The sequence below is a fragment of the Passer domesticus genome, chromosome 15, assembly GCF_036417665.1.
Source record: "Passer domesticus isolate bPasDom1 chromosome 15, bPasDom1.hap1, whole genome shotgun sequence".
Classification (NCBI taxonomy): Eukaryota; Metazoa; Chordata; class Aves; order Passeriformes; family Passeridae; genus Passer; species Passer domesticus.
In genome coordinates, this window is record NC_087488.1 from 416,942 (window position 1) to 426,703 (window position 9,762).

Genomic DNA, 9,762 nt, shown 5'->3' on the forward strand with positions numbered 1-9,762 from the left:
CCCTGCCTCAGGCGCTGGGCTGAAACCTGGCCTCGGGGCAGCTTCAGGGGCACCAGGCCCGGTCCTCCCCCGCCTCTCTCCAGGCCTCTCCCTCCCCTGCTCAGGCCCTGCCACACGGACACCTCAGCACTGAGCGCTGTCTCGGGGGGCTTTGCAGGCAACTGTGGTGATGTGGAAGATCCTCCAGGTACCCTGTATCCCACGTATTGTGATGGTGTATTTCCCCTGCCTCTTTGTGCATCTGCTCTTCCAAGTGCTCTTCAGCACTCTGGAAATGCCAGAGAAGGTCGATCCCTTCTGGCAGGGATGCCAGCAGCAATACGGCCTTGCCATCAGCCCCAACAGGTTCTCCATCCCACTCCTCCTGTCCCTGCCACATCCCTGGGCAGAAGCCAGTGCTCCAGCATGACCTGGGCTTTGCTCTGCACGCAGGTTTGCAGTGCGGACCCTGATGTCCCTGCTCTGCCGAATGCAGCACGAGGATGTGGTGGTGGCAATGGAACGCAAGTGTGGCTGGGACACGCTGCTGTGTGCTGACACCCACCACTATGCCGTGGGTCTGCTGGCCAGGTGAGACTCCCTTCTCCCCGCTGCCTCTGACATTCGTGCTCTGTGCCCAGGGAGCCCCACACAGTCCCTGTGGTCATCAACCAGAGGGCCTTGTCACTGAGGGACAGCCAAGCAGAGTGGAAAAGGCTGGGAGAGGAGGGTGCCCATAAGGAGCCGCCTCCCAAATAGCCCAGGGCCCCGTGCAGGATGCTGGGGAAAGACCAGACCTCTGTGAGTCAGTCCTGGCAGAGGTCTATCCCCCAGCCCACAGTCTTGGTTACTTTTTCTCCTGCCAGGGAGATGTCCTGTGTCTCCATCCCCTTGCGTTCCCAGATCATTCGCTACCTGCTCCGGCTGCTCAGCACCCAGGAGCCACGCTGGGAGCTGCCTGCCCTGGCGTTCCTTGCGGAGGTGAGCCTGATGGCCCGCGCTGCCTCGCTGAGCTGCCTCCCAGCTCTCTGCCCTCTCGTAGCCACAGCTGCCCGTGCCCTGTGCTGCTGCCTGGGCCCAGCCCTGTGTGGTTCTGGGCTCCTGCCGGCCGGGTCCCCTGACACTACCCTGTGCCTTTCAGGTCCTCGAGTTGCTGGACTTGAGTGAACATGGTGCTAACAGACTCCAGCAAATCTTGTCAAGGCAGCTGCGGAGCAAGTGCAGGGAGAGGCGTCGCCTGGCACTCAGGGTCCTTTTTGAGATCATTGACGATCCCTCAATGGTGAGAAAGGGGCAGCGCCTGAGGCTGAGCTAGAAAATACAGTCTCTTGGGCTTGGCTGGGCTCTGGGAACTGGGGCAGATGCTCCCAGCTCTCTTGCCTCCCGGTTCAGCTGCCTGAGTGCTTCGGGACAGACCTTTAGCCTCTGAGCCCTGTGGCAGCAGGATGGATGGTGTTTCACAAACTTGTGTTCCACATAGAACGAGAAAATGTGGAGCCTGACTGAAAGTCTTGTGGGGCTCCTGTGGGACGCAAATGGAGAGATAGTCAGCATGACAGTCATGCTACTCAGCTTTATCATCTTGGACAATGACATGCTGATACCCAGCCCCATGGCACTGCAGCTGGTTGAGGCGCTCCTGCCACTCTTTGACCATGTAAGGCTTGCTGCCCCCAGCCACGGGCACTGGGTGCTGCCCAGAAACTTTTTGCCCTGTGGATTTGCAGGCTGCGCCAAGCTGAGCCCTGTGCAGCTGATGCTGAGGTCTTTTTTTCTTCCTTTGATACAGGAGAATAGCCAGGTGCAGCTGCTCTCCATACTGCTCTTCCGAACATTGGTGACTCTTCCACAGGAAAAGGAAAAAAAGGCCCTGAAGACACACCTGCGCCAGAGCCTGCTGCCACTCTTCTTCCACTGCCACAATGAGAATCAGCGTGTGGCAGAGGTGAGGACTCGTGGGCTGCTGCTGTCCCCCTGGCAGGGGGCTCGGCTGCCTCCTCCCCTGGCGCCTGCCAGGCTGCAGCCTCCTCCAGGCCTTGGCACAGGGACGCGGGTCCTGCACCCTGGGCTGTGGGGCTATCTCCGCGTCTCTGCTGCTCCCCAGGCCTCTCTGGAAACGCTGCTTTGTGTGGTAGAGTTCCTGAAGAGAAGCGATCTTGAAAAACTGGTGAAGGACAAGAAGCTGTGGAAGTTCACTGAGTGCCTGGTAAGGACGGGCTGGAAGCCCCAGCCTCAGCCTGGAGAAGGCCCCTGAGCGCGGTGCTCAGTGTGTGGCGCTGGCAGCTGTGCCCCTGCCCGCTGCTGCACCCAGAGGCCGCGCGGGCTCTTCTCCAGGCTCCTGTGGGCCCGAGCCGGGGGCCGATGGAGCCTTGGCCCAGCGGGGCTGCGGGATGGGATGGCAGTGCGGCTCCCCGGGCAGCAGCCGGCCCTCTGCCCCCTCCAGAGCCCAGCGCCAGCGGCTGCTGGCCGCGCCTCAGGGCTGTGCGGGCAGGGGAGGCCGGGGCTGGGCGCAGGGAGCGCCTGGCCGAGGGGCTGAGCCCGCGCCAAGCCTTCCCTGCTGCCGATCTCTGCAGCTGGCAGAGGACACGAGCCAAGCGGCCGAGCACCTGCGCCGGGCCCTGCCGTACCTGCGGAACCCACTGGAGTCCCTGCGAGAGGCGGCCATCAGGTTCATGGGTGAGCCACGAGCCCATGGCCATTTTATCTGCTCCCTCCCCGCCCCGCCGCAGCTCAGGCCCAGCCCTGCCCACTGCCCCGGCAGCGCCGTCCAGGCCCGGCGCCGTGGAGCCCCGACTGGCCCAGGCACTGCTGCTGCCCTCTGGCAGCCGTGCCTTCGGGCGACAGCGTGCGGCGTGGCCCGGGCTGAGCCCTGCCGGGCCAGCAGGGCATGTGGCCGCAGCGCCGGCAGCGCCGCTGGCAGGGAGCTGTGCCGCTGGCACCGTGACAGGCTCTGTGTTCACAGGAATGGCCGGGCAGCACCTGAGGGGGAAGAGGGAAGAGCTCCAGCTCATCTGCAGCGGTGAGTGAGGGCAGCGGGCTGGCAGCGGGGGCTGGCGGGGGCAGCTGTGAGCCCTGCCCCGGCTGCCGAGGGCTCTGCTCCTTGTGCGGACGAGGGGCAGCGTGGGCAGAGCACACAGAGATTTCAGGGCCATTGGGGCATTCGTGGCCAGCAGTTTTGGGCTGATCCCGTTTCTCCCTGCTCCCTCCCGGCCATGGCTAGAGCGGGCTGGGATGGCCCTAGCAGGGGGCTCTCCTCAGGTCCCTGCAGATCCAGGATCTGACCATTGCTCTGTTCCTCTCTCTTTCAGCCCTTGAACACCTGACAGAGGACATCATCAGTGCCGTGTCAGACACAGCACTTCAAACATTGTATGTCCTCCGGGCACTACAGAGTGGGCAATATTCCATCTTCCAGAGGCTGCAAAATCAATTCCGCAGGGCATGGAGGACACGGCCTCGTCTGTCAGGGCTCGGCTGGCCGTGCTGCTGGAGCTCTGGAGAGAGCTGATCCCAGAGGCTCTGTCTGCTGGGCTCACCTGAGCCAGCAGGAATTTTCCATTTCTTTGAGATTATTCTTTTCTTCTTCTTGTTTTTTCCTTTAGTATATGAATATAGGATGTGTTGTAATAAACAGACTCCCAGGAGCTTTCTTTTGCTGCCCAGGGTCTGCAGGGCATAGGGGAAGAGGGGGAAAAGGGTGTCTGGGCTCAACAAGCTGCCCAGGCGTGCAGTGTTGCAGATAAAATGGCCAGAAGCCCCTTGGCCTTTGGTGGGTCTGCTGAAGCCTTTGTGCTGCCAACAGAGCAGGTGGGCAGAGGCCGGAGCTGCAGGGATCCCTGTGAGACCGGTACCTGGAGATGGCCACAAGCCCTGTCCCAGGCAGGAACCGCCATCTGTGTCCTCCTGCCTGTGTGCTGCTGGCTGCATTGCTGAGGGCTCCCAGGTGCCTCTGGATGGGGCTCCTCTGGAGCTCCTGTGGGGCTGCGGCGCTGCTGCCGGGCAGCTTGGCCGGGCTGGGGGAGACCCTGAGGGGATGAGGCCATGAAGGGATGAGGGGCAGCAGAAGACCTGACAGGACAAGGCAGTGGGAAGGCTCGAGGCGGGTGGGTGAGGGACTGGGTGGCTCTAACACTGGCCCGGGGGTGGCAGTGGGTTGGAGACAAAGAGACCACTCACCCTGATTTTCATCTCTGCAAACAGAGAGCGCTTATTCTCAAGCCCTTCATTATAAAGAGCCTTTGAAAAACCCAGTCTGGAAAATGTCATGGGTCTGATCTCTACGCCCCTTCAGATTCTGGGCAGTGAAATGCTGCAGCCTTGGGAGAGATGTGACTGGGCGAGGCCCTGTCAGTCACACCAGGGGCTGGTACTGTCACACAGTACAAGCCAGCCTGTGCTGTGACACACAGCAACAGAGTGCGAGGCACAGCTCCGGGTGCTCCCCATCAACCTCAGCTCTGGGAGCACTGTCTGCCCCAAGCTCCAGGGGCTGCAGTGGGAGCCCGGCTGGGCTCTGCCCTGGGGCCATCCTGCAGGGACAGCTGGAAACAGGGAGCATTCAGCTGCCACAAACAGCCAAGCCAGGGCTGCAGGGCAGCTGCTCCAGCCCGGACTGCACTGCTGTGTGCTGTGCTCTGGGGCTGGGGCTCCCCACACAGGGGACTGGACTGGAGTGCCAGAGGAGACAGAGAAGCTTCAGCTTCAGCCTCACTGAGGTGGCTGCGTGGGCTGGGAAGAGTGGGGAGGCTCAAGGGGATTCACAGAGCTCATCCTGCAGCAAGGACAAGGAAAAGGGAGTGGGAACTCAGCAGTGAGGAGAGCTGAGGGCTGGAGAGTGGCTCTGAATGACACTAAAATCCCACTGGACCTCTGAAACATTGCTGCTCCTCAGCCAGTGACAGCATGAGTCCCTAAACCTGGGGCTCAGCCCTCCTTGTGGTCAGGGGCAACAAGGAAGGCAACAGAGTGATGGAGACAGCAACGGGCTGGGAATTCACTGGGGAAAAAAGGGAGCAGTTGAGAAGTAAAAGGCAGCTGGGGGAGTGAACTGTTCAGAGAAGGGCTGAGCTACAGCTTGAGCAAGCTGAAAAATGTCATTTGGAGTCATCCCAGATTGATTTGATTTCAGAAGGTATTGAATAAGTTTAATTTTTGTGAGGTGTCACTCTGCAAACTTGAGCTGTGTTGCCAAAATGCTCAAGCAAGTCTGTGCTGCAGGTGACACCATTTCTTCTTTGGCTGATTCCGGCCCCGCGCTGAGCTCCAGCAGAACCCAGGCAGAGCCCAGAGCAGCCTCAGCATCCACAGAGCCCGGCTGCAAGGAGAGAAAGCAGAAACTGCCTGTCAGCTGATGGCTCCTGTCCCCTTGTCCCAGCTGCCCGTGGTGCCCAGACCATGCTGGCTGTGCCCAGAGCTGTGCCCAGAGCTGCCCATCAGTGCTGCCTTTGGGAGCAGGGCAGGAGGGCAGGACATGTGCCCAGCCTGCAGCCAGCCATGGCACATCCACCTGCTCAGCAGCTGCCCAGAGCAGGATGCTCCTGTGCTCGCTGCCATCTCCCAAAGCTCTGAGCCCACCCTGCCAAGCAGACGGGGACCCACCTCATGCCATCCATGGCTGGAAGAAAAGCTGGTCCCAAACGATGTCCTCAGCCTGCTCCAAGGGCACGGCCCATCCACGCTGCAGCTGGTCCCAAGAACTTCCCGATCCAGACTGGACTAACCAGAATGCTTACTCTAGAAAAACAAACAACAAATTGTTGAAAATAGATTACAGACAAAAAGGGAAAAAAAGAACAAAGGTAAAAATCATATCTCTGTGAGGGGATTGAGGAAGGCCCAAGCCCTGCAAGCCAGGGAAAAACCCAGCCATGTGTGAGCAAAGCCCAGGTTTTCTCCCTTCCCCCTGCACTGTCCCCCACAATAACCGTGATCCCAAAGCAAACAAGGGCAGTGGAGCTGCCCAAGCCCTTCCTTGCCTGCACAGCAAAGCACCTGTGCGCAGATTTGGGAGTCCCACCTCTGCTCCCACCATGGGGGTTTGTTTGTGTTGGTCTGGCTGCCCCAGCCCCAGCCCCAGCCTGGAGCACGGTGGGTGCTGGGGGCTGTTGGCAGGACCAGGAGCCCACTCCCATTTCGTACCCACCCCAGCCCATGCCCCCAGCCCTGCCAAAAGCAGCTGGGCAGCCGACTGAAGGATCAGCTGCATCTGCCTCAGCAAAAGGGGAACCTTTGCTTCCCAGCCAGGCTGGGCAATACCCAAATCTGGGAGCATTTCCCCAGGTGTGGACTCATCTGCAAATTCCCTGTGGAGTTTGGCTTTGAAGAAGGTGCCACAATCAAAGTGCATCACCTTCAACTGCTGGTGGCCAGGTTGAGGAAGAGGTTGTCATCCTTCATGTCATCCTTGATGTCATCCTCGCTGTCTCCTGCAGCAGCAGCCCCACCTGGTACAGCTTCTCTTGGGGCTCCTTCTCCTTCCCTGGGGTGAGACCAGGTTGTCAGGGCTCTGCCCAGGGCCCCAGCTGTCAGGGAACCAGGACAAGCAAAACCTGCTTGGATGGCAGCCACCAGGGCTGGGCAGAGCAGCTCAGCTCCAGCACAAGGGCTGCATGTTCCCATCCCATGACCCTGGTGCAGTGACAGGGGCTGGCTTTCTTTGCTTCTCATTGCCAAGGCATGTGTGCAGCTGTAACTTACCAGGGCCCTGCAGCACAGTGTGCCTGTGGCTCTCTCCCTTCTTCTAGGGCAGATCAATATCCTGCATCCAAGGATGACAGAACACCTCTTCTAATGAGGGTCTGGCCAAGGGGTGCATGGATAAACACCACCCAATCAGATTTTGGCACTCTGGGGAGAGAAACCAGAAACTGCCCGTCAGCTGGAGAAGGCTCCTGTCTGCTTTGCCCCACTATTCCCATGCCCAGGCCATGCTGGATGCGCTCAGAGCTGGGCCTGAACTTTCCCATCAATTCTTGGTTTTGGGGGAGAGCACGACATGTGCCACCTCCTCAGCAGCTGCCAGAGCAGGATGCTCCCGAGCCCGCTGCTGTCTCCCAGCACTGGTATTGCACCCATGCCCAGAGAAGAGGATCCACCTGGAGAAAGCCGTTGTGGCAGTGAGAGCTGGCCCCAGCTGAAGTTCCAGCCCCTCCTGAAAGGCATCTTCCCACAGACCATCTCGTGCAGCAGGATGCCCAGGGACCAGATGGTAGCTGGCTCGCCATGGTACCAGCCAAAGCGGGTCCATTCCGGGGGGCTGTATGATGGTGTTCCTGTGGAATACAGATGGAGTTCATCAGGGGGATGCTGCTGCTCCCAGAGCCTGGCCCCAGCATCCCTGGGCGAGCGGGGGCTGCATCAGTGGCACACAGGGTGACCACTGTCCTCTCACCAGCATCTGGGACTGGTGTACAAACTTGGGATTGCAAAAGAAGCCACTGGTGTGGGAAGGGGACAGTGGAAGCCCTGGCTAGGCCTGACCATGACATGCAAAGGAAATACCCACTGCGTGCTGGGGAAAAACCATGCCCTCATTCTCCCTGCCTGCATTGCCCCAAACATATTATAAAGGCAAGACAAACAGGGCAAGTGGAGCAGTCCAAGCCCTTCCTCTTGCCTGCACACCAAACCAGCTGGGGCACAGGTTCCGACCTCCCTCTCTGCTACCCCCACCCACGGCTGTTTTTGTCAGGCTGGCTGCACCAGCCCAGCCCGAGTCCTGGGCACAGTGGTGGGCAAATGCTGCCAGCAGGGCTGGAAGATGGCTCCCCACCCAGCCCTGCTGTAAAGCAACTCAGCTGCAGATTCAGTCCCCTGAGTGGCAGCAAAAGGGAGAATCCCCGCTGCCACACCCAGCTTGGGCTGTAGATGCTGGGCCGTGAGATGCCAGGAGCGGTAGCACAGCCCTGTGTAGGCTTACCTGCAAAGTGAGTGTAGGCTGTCTCTTGCAGGTAGGTGCCACAGCCAAAGTCAATCAGCTTTGCCTGCCCGGTGGCCAGGTCAGCCAGGATGTTCTCTGGTTTCATGTCACGGTGCAGGACCCCGCAGCTGGTGCAGTGCCGCACGGCCTCCAGCACCTGGCGGAACAGCTGCCACGCCACCTCCTCGCGCAGGAACCCCCGTGCCCGAATGAAATGCAGGAGGTACTGAGACTGCTCTGGCCACTCCAGCACCATCACAATGTCGCTGGGGAGCTCAAGCCACTCCAGCAGCTGGACGACACCGGGGAAGCCAGTGGACATCTTGTCCTGCAGCACAACCTCCAGGGGAGCGCTGGTGCCGTCGGGCTGCGGGAGGAGCACGATGCTGTCAGTGGGGCCGATGCCATGCCAGGGCTGGGCAACCCCTCAGCCAGCCCGGGATGCTCTGCGCCCTGCGCTGGCCCCACGCCCGCTCCCCCTCGGGATGTCCTGGCGGCTTCCACCATGCCGGGGCTCGGCTCATCCCCGCCCGGCACGGCCCGGCTTCTCCCACTGTCCCGGCTCACTCACCAGCTCGCTCCAATGCCAGATGTGGTTCCGTGGCACCCTTTTGATGGCCACCTGCAAGCCAAGGGGAGCAGCGGGCTCAGCTCAACGCCCGCCCTGCCCAGCCCCATCCTCCTCCTCCTCCTCCTGCGCCCCCTCCTCCTCCGCCCACCGCCGGCCCCGCCGCTCACCGGGGCGCCGTCCGAGAGCCGCGTCCCCGAGCAGACGCTGCCGAATCCTCCACGCCCCAGCAGCGAGCCCAGCCGGTACCGCTCCTGCAGGGCCTCCTGCGCCTTCCCTGCGGGCGGGACGCGGCTGTCAGCGCTCGGCCCGGGGCCAGCAACGGCCCCCGAGCGCCCCTCACCCGCCCCGGCCCGGCCATCCCCCGGCGTTCGCTCTTTGGAACGCGACCCGGGAGCCGCGGGGCCGGGGGCTGCGCTGCCGAGCGGCGGAGCTCGGGCCGGGCAAGCCGCAGCGGAGGCGGCGGGAGCGGCGGGGCCGCGTGTGTCCTCCGCGGGCCCCGGGAGGAGCCGGGGCCGGGGCCGGGGCCGGGCTCGGGCTCGGGGTCACGGCCGGGGCCGGGGCTGGGCTCGGGCCAGGCGGAGCCAAAAGCCGGCGATGCCGCCCCAGCCCCAGGCACTGAACCCCGCCCAGCAGCGCCAGCGCCAGCACGGCCAGAGCCGGGCTGAGACCAGACCTCGGTGGGACGGCCGGGGGCGGGCACGGGGCAGCCCCGCCCGGGGCCGGGGGCGGGCCGGGGGCATGGCCCGGCCCGGCACGGGGAGAGGGAGGCGGGGAGAGGAGGGGAGACCGGGAAAGGGAGAGTGGGAGAGGTACGGGACAGCGGGGAGGGAGAGGGAGAGGGAGAGGGAGAGGGAGAGGGAGAGGGAGACGGAGACGGAGACGGAGACGGAGACGGAGAGGGAGAGGAGAAGGGAATCGAAAGTTTTTTCTCTTGCTGCTGGTGCCGCTGCTGCCGCTGCTGCTGCTGCAACTGAAGCAAGCTCCGGGGCCGTTTGTCCCCGTGTCCGTTTGTCCGTTGCCCGCTCGCCCCCGCCCCGAGCCCCACGTTCCCCGAGGGCAGCCCCTGAGCCTCTGCAAACACGGGAACTTTGCCGAGTTCAGCCAAGAGCCAGAGTCTGGACTCCTGCACAGTGGCTCAGGAATCCCCTCGGTCCCTGCTGTGCATTGTCCCTGCTGAGGGTCAAACACTCTCAGAGCGCAATCCCTGAATGCAGAATTCGTACCTGACACAAACACTGCACTTACCTTTCCAACATTGCTTTCCAAGGAAAACAGGGGAAGCCAAACTGTGTGT

The 9,762-nt window shown here is 62.1% G+C and overlaps 1 long non-coding RNA gene across 1 annotated transcript; it reads right to left on the bottom strand.

Annotated features, from left to right (window-relative positions):
- Positions 1-5,018: 5,018 nt before the first annotated feature.
- LOC135281684 (uncharacterized) lies at positions 5,019-8,006 on the bottom strand. Its single transcript, XR_010348239.1, has 6 exons — positions 7,898-8,006; positions 7,074-7,250; positions 6,676-6,825; positions 6,329-6,457; positions 5,578-5,712; positions 5,019-5,293 (listed from the first exon to the last, which is right to left on the bottom strand). It is a non-coding gene; the product is annotated as an uncharacterized LOC135281684 (long non-coding RNA).
- Positions 8,007-9,762: the final 1,756 nt, after the last annotated feature.